This window comes from Monodelphis domestica, chromosome 3, assembly GCF_027887165.1.
Source record: "Monodelphis domestica isolate mMonDom1 chromosome 3, mMonDom1.pri, whole genome shotgun sequence".
Lineage (NCBI taxonomy): Eukaryota > Metazoa > Chordata > Mammalia > Didelphimorphia > Didelphidae > Monodelphis > Monodelphis domestica.
This window is the reverse complement of record NC_077229.1, coordinates 94,441,687-94,459,433: the sequence shown is the minus strand read 5'-3', so window position 1 is coordinate 94,459,433 and position 17,747 is coordinate 94,441,687. Positions and strand designations below refer to the sequence as shown.

Here is a 17,747-nt window from a genome sequence, read left to right as displayed (position 1 = left end):
GGAAGAACCCCACAATATTGTGGAAAAGAGTCAGAGATTATGTAAAAGACAGAGGCTACTGCTGCTGGGGAGGGCGTCCAAGAATATCTCATCCTGTGTTAGCTTCTTTTTTTAACTAATTATTCCTGCTAATTGGGTGCTAAGCTAGGTTGTTTCTACCTACTCCGGGTACTCTATGATCCAACAACGCTAGCCCTTTTCCCTTGAAATGAAGACCTCCTCCTATTCCTTCATCTCCTAATTCCATTTCTGACTTGAAATGGGTACTCAATAAATACTAGTTAACTAATCTTTCTTCTGAACTCTAATTCTGCGATATTAATGGTATATCTCTACCTAAAACAAAGATCTGGCCATGTCACCCCTTTTCTTGAAAATTTTCTATGGTTCTCTGTTGTCTGGGAGTATAAAAAGAAAAACCTTCAAACTGAAATTTAAGACTCCTCACAATTGGGTTCCCCCTTCTCTGCCCAGTCTTATTTCATATTATTCCTCTTCATATATATTCCCCTTTCCAGTCAAACTAACCTGGTGGTTTTTCTCCTTTTTCTTTTCATTTTTTTGTGAAACTCTTACTTGTCTTAGAATCAATACTATGTATTGGTTCCAATGCAAAAGAGCACAAGGGCTAGGCAAAGTGACTTGCCCAGGGTCACACAGCTGGGAAGTGTCTGAGGCCAGATTTGAACCTAGGAGCCCCCCTCTAGGCTCGGCTATCAATCCACTGAGCCACCTAGCTGCCCCCTTTTCTCCTTTCTAAACAACATTTCATCCCCATCCTCCAAGCTTTTGTACTGAGTGATCCCTATCCCCTAAGTTTGGAATGCAGGCCATCTCTTAGACTCCTTACATTCCTTCGAGGTACAGTTTAGTCACTACCTTCTTGGGAAAGCTTTTGCTGATTTCTCCAGTTGTTCATTCTTTCTCCCATTGGTATTATTTACTTGTATTACTTGACTTACTTGTTTTATTTTACCTTTTATTTACTCATCTTTGTATATGCTTCCTCCTAAGGGAAAGTAAGCTCATAGAGGGCAAGGATTTTCTTCTTCATCTTTGTGTCTCCAGAGCCTCCAATTTGGTTCCAATTTGGCCTCAGACATGTCCTAGCTGTGTGACCCCCGAGGCAAGACATTTAATTCCATTTTCCTGGCCTTTACCCCTCCTTCTGCCTTGGAACCAACACTTAATGTTGATTATAAGACAGAAGGTGAGGGTTTAAAAAAAAAAAAGATATTCCTGGCCTCTGGCTAAGGAGAACAGGGAAGCCTCCAGCAAGAAAGAATAGGGCCTTGAAGGATGAGTAGAACTTCCATAGGCAGAGGTGGGGAGAAGGCACTCCAGGTGAGAGGAACAGTGGACAAAGGAATGAAAGAAAGCCTATGGCTCACTCTGCCTGGGCTAATGGAGAGTCAGTACAATAAAGAATCCGTAGAACTGTTGCTGAACACCAACAATGACCAATGCCTATAGCTGAGATAAAGATGGATTGCTGCTCTTTGGGAACTTATCTCATTGGTAATTAAGACATGTTATGTGGAAGAAGCAGGATTCCCACCTGAGTCCTCCGACTCCAGATCTGTCCAGCACAATGTCCCATTGACATTTCACTCCATCCTATTGAAAAAATCAAAGATTAAGTACTAATAAATACTTGTGCTTGTTGGAGAATCATCATGGTATGATAGGAAAACAGTGCCAGGCTTGGAGTCAGCAAGACTTAAGTTCAAATCCAGCCTCAGATACTCACTAGCTGGGTGGTCCTGGGCAAGTCACTTCACCTCTGTTTACCTCAGTTTCCTCAACTGTAAAATGGAAATAATAATAATAACAACAACAATAATAACATCTACCTCACCCAGACTGGCTGTGTGACTTTACCCTCTAGGACTTAGAAGTTGCAGAGAAGGTGCCAACCTAAATTGGGAGAGGGAGTTTCCTTACCTGGGAGTTCCCTAAACAAACAAAATCACAGATTCTGTCCTTATTCCTATATGTATATTTTTTAGAACTCAGCCTTTCTCGGTGGATGGAGGGCACCAGCCTTGGAGTCAAGAATAAATAGCTAGCTAGCATTTATAGAGCACTTTAAAGTTTGCAAAGCCATTAATTGTATGCACACATATTTGATCTCCACAAAAATCCTATGAAATATCTATCATTATCTGCATTTTACAAAAAAGGAAGCTGAGCCTGAAGTTAAATGACTGGCCCAAGATCTAGTAAGTATATTGGGCAGGATTTGAACTCAGGTCTTCCTAACTCCAAGTCCAGTGCTTTTATAGAAGAATTAGGTTTGAATCTTGCCTCTGACACCTGCTAGTTGTCTAACTCTAGGGCCCTGGGCAACTCCCTCAAACTGTAAGTTATAGATTGTTGCTGATCTGCCTTGGCCAGGAATTATTTAGACTGAGGAAATCACAGATCTGCACACACCACCACCTATAATGTCTTAAGTACTTATGTGTATTGCAAGGCAGAGTTCTCAACATAAGAGCTACAAAGTCAAAGTAAAAGCACATTCCTAGTCTTGGGTAACATTACAATCTAATAAGGAAGTTACTATATTAGGATGACAGGAAACCCAAATAGGATTGGGACAAGAAATAATCCAAAGTTATTTTTTAAAATATATTTCATTAAATATTTCCCAATTACCTGTAAAAATTCTTTCAAATTCTTTCCTTCCCTCCTAGAGAAAGCAAGCAATATCTTATTGATTATATGTCTATAGTTATGAAAAACACAATTTCTATATTAACAGTATTGCAAAAGAAAACACACAAAAGAAACAAGAAAAATAAAGAGAGTTTTAAAACTATGCTTCATTCTACACTCGTCAAATCTTTCTCTAGAAATAGAGAGCACCTTTCATTATGGGTCCTTTGAAATTATCTTGGAAATGATACAAAGTTCTTGAGGAAATTTTGAGGACAAAGAAGTTGCTTTTAGAGGAAGTAATCAGAAAGACTTCATGGAAGTAGGACTTGAACTGGGCCTAAAAAGAAGAGAGGAAATTCCCCTAATCCTAAATCTTCTTTTTATAGATAAGGAAATGGGACCAGAAAGAGAAAGAAACATGATTTAATTGAAAGATCACTGGACTTGAAATCAGAAGACTGAAGTGTGAGTCTTAATTTCCACAAAGCAATTATGGAGATATGGGTTCAAATTCCAGATCTGCCATTTTCAACCCTGACCAATTTGCTTATTACTCCCTAGTTTCATAGCTCAGAAATATGGCGGTTGGACTGGCTTCATTGCTAAGATGCCTTCCAACTGTGACACTCTGTGATTGATGATTTCCCTAAGTCATGCCTTTAATGATGGAAGGGCCAAAAGCAGAACCCAGATCCCTCACCTCCCAGACCAGAGGGACCAAGCAGAACCCAGATCCCCCAGGCCAGAGGGACCAAGCAGAACCCAGATCCCCCAGGCCAGAGGGACCAAGCAGAACCCAGATCCCCCAGGCCAGAGGGACCAAGCAGAACCCAGATCCCTCACCTCCCAGACCAGAGGGGCCAAGCAGAACCCAGATCCCCCAGGCCAGAGGGACCAAGCAGAACCCAGATCCCTCACCTCCCAGACCAGAGGGGCCAAGCAGAACCCAGATCCCCCAGGCCAGAGGGACCAAGCAGAACTCAGATCCCCCAGGTCAGAGGGACCAAGCAGAACCCAGATCCCCCAGGCCAGAGGGGCCAAGCAGAACCCAGATCCCCCAGGCCAGAGGGACCAAGCAGAACCCAGATCCCTCACCTCCCAGACCAGAGGGGCCAAGCAGAACCCAGATCCCCCAGACCAGAGGGGCCAAGCAGAACCCAGATCCCTCACCTCCCAGACCAGAGGGGCCAAGCAGAACCCAGATCCCCCAGGCCAGAGGGACCAAGCAGAACCCAGATCCCTCACCTCCCAGACCAGAGGGGCCAAGCAGAACCCAGATCCCCCAGGCCAGAGGACCAAGCAGAACCCAGATCCCTCACCTCCCAGACCAGAGGGGCCAAGCAGAACCCAGATCCCCCAGGCCAGGGGGACCAAGCAGAACCCAGATCCCTCACCTCCCAGACCAGAGGGGCCAAGCAGAACCCAGATCCCCCAGGCCAGGGGGACCAAGCAGAACCCAGATCCCTCACCTCCCAGACCAGAGGGGCCAAGCAGAACCCAGATCCCCCAGGCCAGGGGGACCAAGCAGAACCCAGATCCCTCACCTCCCAGACCAGAGGGGCCAAGCAGAACCCAGATCCCCCAGGCCAGAGGGACCAAGCAGAACCCAGATCCCCCAGGCCAGAGGGACCAAGCAGAACCCAGATCCCTCACCTCCCAGACCAGAGGGGCCAAGCAGAACCCAGATCTCCCAGGCCAGAGGGGCCAAGCAGAACCCAGATCCCCCAGGCCAGAGGGACCAAGCAGAACCCAGATCCCCCAGACCAGAGGGGCCAAGCAGAACCCAGATCCCCCAGGCCAGAGGGACCAAGCAGAACTCAGATCCCTCACCTCCCAGACCAGAGGGGCCAAGCAGAACCCAGATCCCCCAGGCCAGAGGGACCAAGCAGAACCCAGATCCCTCACCTACCAGACCAGAGGGGCCAAGCAGAACCCAGATCACTCACCTCCCAGACCAGAGGGGCCAAGCAGAACCCAGATCCCCCAGGCCAGAGGGACCAAGCAGAACCCAGATCACTCACCTCCCAGACCAGAGGGGCCAAGCAGAACCCAGATCCCCCAGGCCAGAGGGACCAAGCAGAACCCAGATCCCTCACCTACCAGACCAGAGGGGCCAAGCAGAACCCAGATCCCTCACCTCCCAGACCAGAGGGGCCAAGCAGAACCCAGATCCCCCAGGCCAGGGGGACCAAGCAGAACCCAGATCACTCACCTCCCAGACCAGAGGGGCCAAGCAGAACCCAGATCCCCCAGGCCAGGGGGACCAAGCAGAACCCAGATCCCTCACCTCCCAGACCAGAGGGGCCAAGCAGAACCCAGATCCCCCAGGCCAGGGGGACCAAGCAGAACCCAGATCCCTCACCTCCCAGACCAGAGGGGCCAAGCAGAACCCAGATCCCCCAGGCCAGAGGGACCAAGCAGAACCCAGATCCCCCAGGCCAGAGGGACCAAGCAGAACCCAGATCCCTCACCTCCCAGACCAGAGGGGCCAAGCAGAACCCAGATCTCCCAGGCCAGAGGGGCCAAGCAGAACCCAGATCCCCCAGGCCAGAGGGACCAAGCAGAACCCAGATCCCCCAGACCAGAGGGGCCAAGCAGAACCCAGATCCCCCAGGCCAGAGGGACCAAGCAGAACTCAGATCCCTCACCTCCCAGACCAGAGGGGCCAAGCAGAACCCAGATCCCCCAGGCCAGAGGGACCAAGCAGAACCCAGATCCCTCACCTACCAGACCAGAGGGGCCAAGCAGAACCCAGATCACTCACCTCCCAGACCAGAGGGGCCAAGCAGAACCCAGATCCCCCAGGCCAGAGGGACCAAGCAGAACCCAGATCACTCACCTCCCAGACCAGAGGGGCCAAGCAGAACCCAGATCCCCCAGGCCAGAGGGGCAAAACAGAACCCAGATGTCTCGCCTCTCAGAGAGTAGGACCTCTAAAACTATTAGATAAACCCTGCTGTAGAAAGGAGAGGCAAATGAAAAGAACAAAGTGCAAGCATAACCCTTGTCCCAGAATCCCAGCTTTTAGACTTAACCTTTTCTACCATTGTTCTATCTGAGTGAGAGTTTCCCTTGGGAGACCTTTTCTCTGAAGAGTTTTTCTGGAGCCTCCCCATTGCTGGTGTCCTCCATGTCTCTGAAATAAGAAGGTATATGGTTTGTGTAAATAAGGATAGAGGAAACCATTCCACCTTATTTTAGTTTAATTACATTAACTTTAGGGCACATTTCAGTCAATCAATCGTAGACATTCACTCAATATGAAGAGTTTTTTTTCTAAAGATGAGATTAATACAATACAAATAAATATAATTTATTTATATAACTTGATAAGTAAAACTTGGAGCTGTATAAAAAACTACTAAGAAATTAAACAAGCAGTAAACTAATCTTCTTAAGAAGGAACGGAGGAAAAACAACTTGTTGCTATCAAAAGGGGGGGCAGGAAAGAACAAAGACCAATTGAATGGGGAGAAAGGAAATTATTAGGAATTAGTTTGCCCAATTATATGGTAACAAAACTGATGACTTGGAAAAAATAGATGAAGGCTTACAAAAATATAAAATACCTAGATTAACAAAAGAAATTTAAATGATTCAATATATTACAAAAAAAAGAAGTTGAGCAAGCTATAAATTAAATCTCAAAGAAAAAACTCTAGAATCAGATGGATTAATAAGGAAATTCTATCAAACATTTTAAGGACCATTAATTCTGGTACTAAATAAACTGTTGACAATAATAAGATACTTATCTGACATGGGACATTCAGCCCACATCATGAGCTCTTTTATACAAATGTAGTCAAGAAACCTAAACTAGGGACAGACAATATACAGAAAGAAAACTGTAGACCAACATCCCTAATAAACATCAGTGCAAAAAATTAAATAAAATATTGGCAAATGGGTTGTAACAACATATTAGTAAGATTATGTCTAGATTCATGGATTCAAACAAAAAATGTAGAGTTGGTTCAACATAAAGATTACAAACATAATATACAATGTTAATAATATAGATAATAAAAATCACGTTATATTTGCCCAAAAGGGTTTTGACAAATTCCAACACATTTCAGTTTCTAAAAACAAAAACAACAACTAGGAGGCATGGAGATGGCTCAGTGGATTGAGAGTAGGGCCTAGAGGTAGGAAGACCTGGGTTCAAATTTGGCCTCTGACACTGTGCCCCGGGGGCCAGCCATTTAACCTCCATTGCATATTGCTCTTATTGCTCTTTTGTCTTGGAATCAACACATAATATTGATTCTAAGATAGAAAGTAACTATTTAAAAAAAACTACTCTACAGATCACTGTAATAAATGACTCTTTTCTTAATATAATAGTATTTTTTAAAGTTTTATTGATATATTTTATTTTTACAATACAAACATTTATCCATCACTCCCTACTCTATGAAAATGTTATAAAGTTAAACTAATAATATGGTGACTTCATCTGAAAGTGCATGCAACACCCTTTTTGTATTGAGAAAGAATTGGAAACTGAAGCGCTGTCCATCAACTGAAGAATGACTGAACGAGCTGTGGTCCGCAGTTGTCATGGAAAACTGTTGAATCATAAGAAATAATGAACAGGATGAATTCAGAAAAACCTGGACAGACTCATATGAACTGATGCAAAGTAAAGTAAGCAGAACTAGGAGAACAATGTATACAGTAACAAATATTATACAATGATCAGTTGTGAAGGACTAAACTATCCTCAGCAAAACAAGGGAGATAACCACAAGGGACTCATGATAAAACAAACAAAACACTATTCACAGGCAAAGGAAGAACTGTTGGAATCTGATTGTAGATCAAAGCATTTTATCCCTCGCTTTATTTCCTTCGTTAACTTTTTAAATTGTATATGTGATATGTGTTTTCAGGCATGACGTGGGAAATATAGAAATATATATAGTGCATGAAAGCACTCAAATAACTATATCAGACTATTTACTGCCTCAGGGAGAAGAGAAAAGTAGAGTTTGAATTGCAAAATGAAATTCAATTAAAAAAAGTGCATGCAACATCCCACACATCTATAGATCCTCTGTTTTTGAAAATCAACAGGAATCTATTTTCTCTCCCTCCCCCATTGTGTCCTATTGACAAAACAAACAAACAAATTCCTTGTAACAAATATGTATAGTCAAGCAAGACAAATTCTCTTATGGTTGTATAATAAATGGTCTATTTCTGTAGCCTAGATCCATCACCTCTTTGACATGGCTATCATACTTCATTATTATCCTCTAAAATCATGATTGGTCATTGTATTGATCACAATTCTAATATCTTACAAAGTTGTTTGGTTTTTTACAGTGTTATTGTTGTCCTGATTTTGCTCACTTCATTCTTCATCAGTTTATAAAAGTCTTAAAATTATTTATTATTATGCTATTTATGTTAGAGTATAAAGTATTTATTTGGTTCTTCTTACTTTACTTTGCATCAATTCATATGAGTTTTTTCATGTCTTTCTGAAATTATCTATTTTGCAAAAGCAAAACATATGACATCGCTTATCCCACATATTTAGGCTGTTTAAAAATTGCTCTATAGCCCAAATGAATACTATGGAAATAGGTGTCAAGTGATAACATTTGTACAACCCAGTGGAATTGCTTGTTGGCTCTGGGTGGGGGAGGAAAAGACAATGAATCATGTAAACATGGAAAAATATTGTTTAAATGAAATTATCTATTTCCTCATTTCTTATAGCATGGTTCACATTCATATATCACAACTTATTTGACCATTTCCCAGTTGAGGAGCATCCTTTTAATTTCCTTTTTTTTTTTTGCCATCACATAAAGAACTGCTATAAAATTTTTTGTTTGTATGGGACCTTTTTATCTTTCTTGAATCTCTTTTGGCAAAGGCCTAGCAATAGTATATCTGAGTTGTACGATTTAGTAACTTTTTCAGTATCATTCCAAATTACTTTAAAAAATGTTATAAGAAGATGGGGGAGGAGGTAGCTCATTAGATAGCTAGACCTGGCAATGAGAGGTCCTGGGTTCAATTCTGGTCTCAGAGACTTCCTAAGTTGTATGACCCTGGGAAAGTCACTTAACCCCAATTGCCTACCCCTTTACCACTCTTCTGCCTTGGAACTGATACTTAGTATTAATTTTAAGACAAAAGGTAAGGGTTTAAAAAAATGGTTATACCAATTCTCCAGTCTACCCATAAATTATCAATATGCTCATTTCCCGATTGCCCCTCTAACATTCATCATTTCCCATTTCTGTCATCTTTGCCTTTCTAATGGGTATCAGGTAACATCTCAGAAATGCTTTAATTTCTATTTCTCTGATAGGTAGTGATTTCAAGAATTTTTTTTCATATAACTATAGATAGCCTGGGGTTTTTTCCCTTGAGAACAGCCTGTTCATATTCTTAGACAGATCAATGTACTGGAGAAAAGTTAGAGAATTTTCTAATAAGATCAAGGGTAAAGTAAGGATATATATTATCTTCACTAATATTTAGCATACTGCTAGAAATACTAACTATAAGCCTTTACCAGTTTTCTACCTTGGAACCAATACATGGTACTGATTCCAAAACAGAAGAGAAAGAGAGAGAGAAAGAGAGAAAGAAAGAGAGAAAGAAAGAAAGAAAGAAAGAAAGAAAGAAAGAAAGAAAGAAAGAAAGAAAGAAAGAAAGAAAGAAAGAAAGAAAGAAAGAAAGAAAGAAAGAAAGAAAGAAAGAAAGAAAGAAAGAAAGAAAGAAAGAAAGAAAGAAAGAAAGAAAGAAAGAAAGAAAGAAAGAAAGAGAGAAAGAAAGAGAGAGAGATAGAAAGAAAGAGAGAAAGAGAGAAAGAAAAGAAAGAAAGAGAGAGAGAGAAAGAAAGAAAGAGAAAGAAAGAAAGAGAGAAAGAAGGAAAGAAAAAGAGAAAGAAAGGAAGAGAGAAAGAAAGGAAGGAAGAAAGAGACTAGCTATAGACACAAGACAAGAGGTAAAGAGGAAAAAATTCATTTTTGTGGATGATATGATGTACTTAGGAGTCAACTAAAAATTAACTGAACTAATAACTTCAACAACATTGTAGGACATAAGATAAATTGACAGAAATCATGAACATTCTTAAATAGTATTAATAAAATCAAGCAAGAGGATCTAGAAAGAGTATTTCCATCTGAAGTAAGTACAGAAGCTATAAAATACTTGGGAGTGTATCTTCCAAGATTCACCCAAGGACTATATAAATCTATGAAAGTTTCTTTGGAGAAATAGACAGACCCAAATCATTGGGGAAACTAATTACTCAAGGGTAGTTCAAGCCAATATAATGACAATACTCTCTATATAACTTTACTTATTTAATATTATGTTAATAAAACTCTCAAAAGAATATTTTATAAAGCTAAAAAATAACAAAATTCATATGAAAGGACAAAAGGTCAACAATTTCAAGGGTAATAATTTTTTGTTAATAAGCAGAAGGAAGGGAGTTTATCAGTGCTAGATCTCAGCCTGTGCTACAAAGGAGTAATCGTGTACATTAGTCAGTCAGTCAGTCAGCATTTTTTAAGCATATACTATGTACATTGTATGCCACTGTGCTATACACTGGTATTAGTTAAAAAAAGATGGGGGAGGCAGGTTATCAGTGGAACAAAATGTGTACAGCATAAATAAGAAAAAAAAGAGTAGCATAGTGTTTAATAAACCCAAATTTCCCATATATTGAGGGAAGAACTTATACTATTAGACAAAAATTTCTAAGAAAACTGGACAGCATAGGAGCATCTAGAAAACACAGTAGATAGATCACCAGGCTAGGAATCTAGAGCACCTGGGTTCAGATGTGATCTCAAACACTTCCTAGTTGTATAACGCTGGGCAAGTCACTTAACCCCAATTGCCCAGGGTCACACAGCTAAGAAATGTCTAGGAGCACATTTGAACCCAGGACCCTTTGTATCTAGGCCTGGTGCTCTATCCACTGAGCCACCTAGTTTCCCCTCAAAGTACATTAGGAGTTTAAAAAAAAAGAAAGAAAAGAAAGAAACCTAGGCTACCAATCATAAGGAAAATTCTGAAAATAACTAATAATTAGGGAAATGCAAATTAAAGTAACTTGAAAGTTCTATTTTACACCTATCAGACTGGCAAAAATGACACATACTGGAGGAATTGTGGAAAACAGGCACAATGAGGGCACTGTTACAACTGTTTAGCCATTCTGAAAAGCAATTGGGAAATATGCCTACTCAGTCACCAAATTGTTTATAACTTTTAACTTAGAAATATATATTATTACTAGGTCTTTAGCCCAAAGAAATCAAGGAAAAAAGAAAAGGATCTATATGTACAAAAAAAAATTTTAACACCTCATAGGCAAAATTGGAAACTAAAGTGCTATCCTCTTGGGGAATAATTACACAGACTGTGGTTTATGAATGGGATCAAATATTATTGAGTCATAAGAAATGACAAAATGAGTAATTTCAGAGGAAATTGGGGAAGAACTTTTTGAACATATGCAGATAGCAGAAGAACAATTTACAGAGTTATAATATTTTAGAGAAAAATCATTTTGAAAGAACTTAGAACCCTGATCAGGGCAATGATCAATTACAAATTCAGAAGAATGAAGGTGAAACATGCCATTCACCTCCCAATAGAGAAGTGACGAATTTAAAATCCAGAAAGAGACATAGATTTTCAGAAATGGCTAATGTGGGATTTTGTCTTTTTGGATTATGTAGATATGTTTTGAAGCATTTTTTTTTAATTGCTAGGGGTGGTAGAGTAGTAGTAGGGAAAATGGATAAAAATTCTGATTACTGGGAAACATATTTTAAATAAAAAGAAAATTTTTAATGAAGTAAAATGATGCTTGTCTGTACAAAAAGACTTTAGATAGTTGGAATTGAGGATAGACATTTCAAGGAACCCAGAATGAGGACAAAATGGTATATTTAATCCTTCTAAGAAGGAATTGCTTGGAGTGGGAGGAGTGAAGGACTTTGGGCTGGACTTGGTCTCCTCCCCACATTTTGTCTCAAGGAGGACCTTGTGAGCTTCTCTGTGGTGTCCTAGCATCATCCCTGGAGGAGCTGAAAAGCAGAGACAGAGAGGTCATAGATTCAATATGCTCTTGTACCCCATCAATAAAAGAAAAGGATTTTGGCTATGCTCTTAAGCCCTCTTTTCCTTTCAATTCTTTATGTACTTGTAGGAGAGAATATTGCACATTTTGTGGGGATGTTTTGTACCAAAAATTTTACTATACTATCTTAATAAATATTCCTATCCAGAACCAACTTAAGGCTGACTGACTTCATCAGTTCTGGAGCCAGGAGGACCCAGGTTCAAATTTGGCTAGCTTCAAACACTTCCTAGCTGTGTGACCCTGGGCAAGTCACTTAACCCCCATTGCCTAGCCCTTACCACTCTTCTGCCTTAGAACCAATGCACAGTATTGATTCCAAGGTGGAAGGTAAGGGTTTAAAAAAAATAAAAAATGAATGGATACTCATTGATCCTGAGTTCACTTTGCACCCCTTCTCCACCTCTAGGAGGCTCAAGTACACAAAAGAGGCTTAAAACAAAACCAAAGTCCCAAATCCGCATCCCTTCTCTTTCTCTTTCTAGGCTATGTAACTTTGACCCAGGCATAAGAGATAGGCAATGTGCCTATAGCCCATGAAGAATAAGAGAGGATGCTATGGGTATAGAGGAGCTGTGTGGTACCTCCACTAAGCTTGCGAGGAAGAGCACAGCATCCAACTGGGTCCAGTTCTGACCACTCAAAGGTCCCTTGGGGTAGAGACTGAGACTGATGGACAACATAGGATGATGCTGAGACTCTTTGAGATCCAGTCCCAAAGGAAATCACAGTAGAGGGAAGGGAGTCAGAAAGTGAGTGACAGGGGGAAATAAGGAGGTGGGAAGGGGAAAGAATGAAATTACCAAAGATTTCAAAACGTGGAAAATTCAAAGACTTTGAAAAAATAAGCAGATAAATTAAGGAAACAGTAGCAATAGAAGGAAATATAGCCTCTAGATCTACTAAATGAGTTCAGACCTCTATGAATAAATACTGAAAAACAAAGGAAAATGATGACTCTTGATGAGACAGAGGATTTTGTGGAATGTGAGGAGAACATAGAAGATATGCTGCTCTCCAATGGCTTAAAAGAAAAATTAGAATTAATTAGAGCAGAATTTATGATTTGTTTAGCAAAAATAGGCAGAATAGAGAAACTGTGATGAAGAGGTCCAGCCCCTCACTAATGAGCAAGTTGTTCATGAGTCAGACTCATCCTGATATATTTTTAATATCTTCATGATGTATCAAATCTGAAACCCTTCATTTAGTCAAAAGAATGGGCAGAATAGAGAAAATGGAATCTGTAGTGGCAAGCCTAACCAATGAAACAAAGGAGAGAACAATAGGTTGGTAATGCAAATACAAAGAAGTGAAAGATAATCAAAGAGAAGAGAAACTAAAAAAAAAAAGAAAAGAAAGAAAGGAAAAAATATGCTGGAGAAAATTAGGTAGGTCAGTGATTTGAGAGCCAGTCCTGAGATGGGAGATTCTGGGTTCAAATCTGGACTCAGACCCTTCCTAGCTGTGTGACCCTGGGCAAGTCACTTAATCCCCATCGCCTAGCCCTTACTGCTCTTCTGCCTTGGAACCAATACACAGTATTGATTCTAAGATGGAAGGTAAGGGTTTTTAAAAGAAAAATATGTTTATGATGCAAGCAAAATAGTGTTCTAGAAGACTGGATGTGTAGGAACAACCTAAGGATCATAGGTCTCCCAGAAGAACATGACAGGTTCAAAAAGCTTTAACAAAAACAATAGGGAAATAAAAAAGAACTGCCCAGAACTTCTGAAGATAAAAAATATAACAATTAAAAGAATTCATGGATCACCTCTTCTTCTCCTCCTATCCCCCCCAAAATACCTCAAGGCTGCAAACTCCAAGACTCATGGGTTAAATGAAACAATTCAATTCAGAAACAAGAAATTTTGCAAGGGATCAGGAAAAAGGCCTTAATAACTAACATTTATATAGGACTCTAATGTGCCAGGCACTGTGCTAAGTGCTTTACCAATATTATCTTATGTTATTCTCACAATTCTGGGAGGTAGGTAATAGTAACGAGAGCCTCCAAATACAAATATGCTATTGAGATTGATCCTTCAAGTAGATTAACCCTTCAAATACAAATGAAAGAAAAAATTTTTTAAATCTTCAAAACTAAAGCAAAGGTCCAGTCCTTTAACCTTCTCTCACTCTTCTCTAAAACTCATAGTCTGGTTCTCTGATCTCATCATTCAAATGAAATTGCCCTCTCTAAAGCCACTAACAACCTCTTAATGTCAAATATGCCTTCCCTCATTGCTCACCCTTCTTGACCTTGCTGGAGCTCTTGACATTGTTGATCGCCATTTCCAGGATACTTTCTCTAGGTTTTCCTCTGGTTCTCCTCTTCTTTTCAATCCCTTTTGCTAGATCTTTATCCATGTTGCACCCTCTATCCATGGATATCTCCTAGGGTCCAGGCCTCAGCCCATTTTTATCTCCACACTCTTTCATTTGGAGATCTCATCACCCTCCCAAAGGTTTCAGTTATCTCTATGCAGATGACTTCCAGATTTGTCCACCCAATCGTAGTATTCATCTTGAATCACCAACAGCCTTTTGGACATCTGGATATTTTCTAGGTAAACTGAATATATTCAAGATAGAATTTATTTTCTTCTTCCCTTGCCAAATCTTACCCTTTTCTCTACTTCATTGCTGTTGGGGATACCACTATCTTCTTAGTCACTAAGATTCCCAACTTCTATGTTATCCTCAAATGCTCTCATTCACCCCTATAATAAATACAAACCTGGCTCTTTCTAACTTCCCAACAATTCTCATATTTGTCCCCTTCACTCTCACTCTCAGCCCACAAGCACAACTCTAATTCAGTCCTTTATTATCTTATTCTTTTATTATTCCTTTTGGTTTCCTTCTTCAAGTCCATATCCACCCCATTCCATCTTCCACTCATTTGCCAAAATGATCTTCCTAAGGCATTGTTCTGACTATATTATGCCCCTCCCTGGCCCAATAAACTTTATGGACTATATATTACCTCCAAGAGAAAAATCAAATCCTCTATTTGGCTTTTAAAACTCATCCAAGTCTGGTCTTCCTACTTTTCCCTCATATTGTACTTCCCTCCTCATATTCTACAATCTAGCACCACCATTCATTTGGCTGCTGCTCTCCTTTGACTCCATCTCTAGCCTCCATCCTTTTTCACGACCCATTCTCCTTCATCACCTCTCACCTTCTGGTTTCTAGGGTTTTCTTCAGGACAGATCAAATGTAAGAAACCTTTCCTGGTTATGGCAGACTGCTAATGCCTTCTGTCTGGGATTACTTCCCAAACTTCCCAAATTTCCCTCCCAAATTTCCACTGCATTTATCTCATATAGACAAGATCGTTTGGAAGTGCTTAATAAATACATGTTGACTAATGGCCAACCAACTGGTCTCCTCTCAACTCTGATCATTCAAATTCATCCTCTGTTTACCTGTCAGGATTATTTTCCTAAAAAGCACTAAAGGGATAGCTAGGTGGCTCAGAGTATAATCTGGGGGATCTGAGTTCAAATCTCAACTGAGATTCTTACTTGCTGTGTGACCCCAGGCAAGTTACTTAACCCCAATTGCCTAGCCCATTTACCACTCTTCGGCTTTGGAACCAATACTTAGTATCAGTACTTAGTAGCAGAAGGTAATGGTTAAAAAAAAAAAGAAAAAACTGGTCTGGCTATGTTTCTCTCCTATTCAATAAATTCTAAAAGCTCCCCATTACCTTCAGATCAAATATAAAATCTCTTTGGCATGTAAAGCTCTTCATACATTGGTCCTTTCCTACCTTTCCATCCTTCTTACACTTTACTCCCCTCCATGGATTCTATAATCCAGCCACACTGGCATTCCTTTGCCTCTCTCTGTGAACTGCACTGTATTCTTTATGTTTAATCCATATAAACTCTGGGAATCCCTATTCCAGCTCCTACTCACACAAACTAGGCTTAGGTCCTGGAGTAAGGCTCTATCTCCTTCAGGGCTCTAGTCTAATCCTGAGTGACTTTCTAATTCCATTGACTCAAGCTTCCCACTAGGGGGAAGAGATGCTGCTTCACCCCAAGATTAGCAGTTGAGAATCATTTAGTCAACCAGCCTGAAGTAGCTTTTAAGCTAGGGTATTTACCAAGGTGTTAAAGCACAATAGTTTGGACAAAGCATTTCCCAAAAGTGTGTGACACACTCCCCCCAATTATATAAAGAATCCAGGGGAAAATGGGTTCAGGCTTAGAGAGCCTATGCAGCAAAGGGATGATGCCCAACTCCTAGCTGCCAGAAGACTTTTTCTTCCATTCATGGGGTGCCCAAGAAGTTCCTCACACGTATACTGAATCTGTGTCCATTCTGTTCCTGACTCCTAGTGTAGATACCACTATGGACTAATCCAGGGATGCTGCTAGGATATTGCTAAGAAGATGGGAAGTGTAACGTCATCTGAATGTTCTGAAGTTACAGGGTCCTCCTGTGGTCAAAGGGAGAGTAGAAAGAGGCCTGTCTTAATCAGAAGCCCAGACCTTGCCTCCTTCCTCCCCAACTCAGGTGGCTCTTCCTCAGAGGTGTACCAGAGAGCAATATTTAGTCCAATTTCTGAACTTCTCCAAGTGCCAGCTCACTAGATGCTTTTATTTACTGATTGATGTTTTTATATAGGATAGTTCCCAGCCACCAGCAACAGACTCCAAATGGTTTTCAAAGACATTTCACACTTAATCTTAAGGATTGTGATGGAAATAGATTGATTAGGCATGTTATCACTTACTTTAAGTGGAGTAAGGTGACTGGATTGAGTGAATAAATCAAACTCCAAACCTGGAGTGTTTGCTGTTTTCACTTTCACCTCTTAATTTCCCTGGCTTCCTTCAAATGGGCTCAAATGTCACCTTCTCTAGGAGACTTTTTTTCCTGGTCCTCCCTGGCATCCCCCCACCTAAATTTCCTTCTTTCTCTTCCCTAGATATCTTACTTAGACCCAGGTTTTATGTGTTGTCTCCCCCATCCTGAGGTCAAAGACTGTTTTTGCCTTTCTTTGTATCTCTTGTTATCCACAGGACTTATCACTGTGCTTTATTAAATGCTGGTCTCTCTCCTGGAAGTCTCATAAAGCCTACATCTCTCCTGAGCCTCTTTCTTTTTCTGTTTTTTTTTTTTAAGATTCTATCTCATTCTGAATATCTATGTTCGAAGTTTAACTCAGCTTTGACATTAATAGCTTAATAATTTATGCTGAGCTTTAAGGTGTTTGCTATGCATTTTACATATCCTGTCTCATTTGATCTATAAATCAAATAGCACTTATAATATAATTACTTGTTGTTGCTTACAATAATTCTAAGGTAGGTGCTACAATTATCCTCATTTTGCAGAGGAAGAAACTAAGTCTGAGAGGTCACGATTTTGTCCCATCACCCCAGTAGGAATGAAGTGTCTGAGGAAAGACTTGAATTCAGGTTTTCCTGGCTCCAAGTCCAGCACTCTTTCCACCGCACCACCTGGCTGTCCCTAATAATAGTTATTCACATTAATAAAATAATAATTACATGCGAATAATATAATTTTCCATTTATATGTGTCTTAAGCTTTGCAAAGTGCTAGGTAACCCTCATTGCCTTTGATCTATAGCCATCTGTGTAGTCGGTTCTGAGGTTCCTTCCAGTTCCGACATTCTGAGCATTGCTTTTTACTCTCTCCTTCGTGGCTGAGTTTCAAAGGGATATCTAGGTAAAAACAAAACAAAGAGACACAGAGGCAGAGAGGGCGCAAAACCCAACCCAACCCAAAGAAATCTCCCAAACACTAACCCCCAACCCCAGTTCCCAGGGATTCTAGCCCTGGAAAAAATTATAAACTGAAAACAATTGGTCAGAGGGAGTTAGTTATTCTCTCCGCCCTCTCCGCGGCGCCCGCTCCCTTCACCCCTATTCGGCTCTTTGTTCGCTCCCTCTGGGCGCGCGGAGGG

General features: G+C 40.6%; 1 long non-coding RNA gene across 1 annotated transcript; it reads right to left on the bottom strand.

Moving 5' to 3' along the window:
• Nucleotides 1-1,321: 1,321 nt before the first annotated feature.
• LOC130458292 (uncharacterized) lies at nucleotides 1,322-17,700 on the bottom strand. Its single transcript, XR_008917414.1, has 5 exons — nucleotides 17,329-17,700; nucleotides 5,697-5,797; nucleotides 2,659-2,692; nucleotides 1,751-1,805; nucleotides 1,322-1,617 (listed from the first exon to the last, which is right to left on the bottom strand). It is a non-coding gene; the product is annotated as an uncharacterized LOC130458292 (long non-coding RNA).
• Nucleotides 17,701-17,747: the final 47 nt, after the last annotated feature.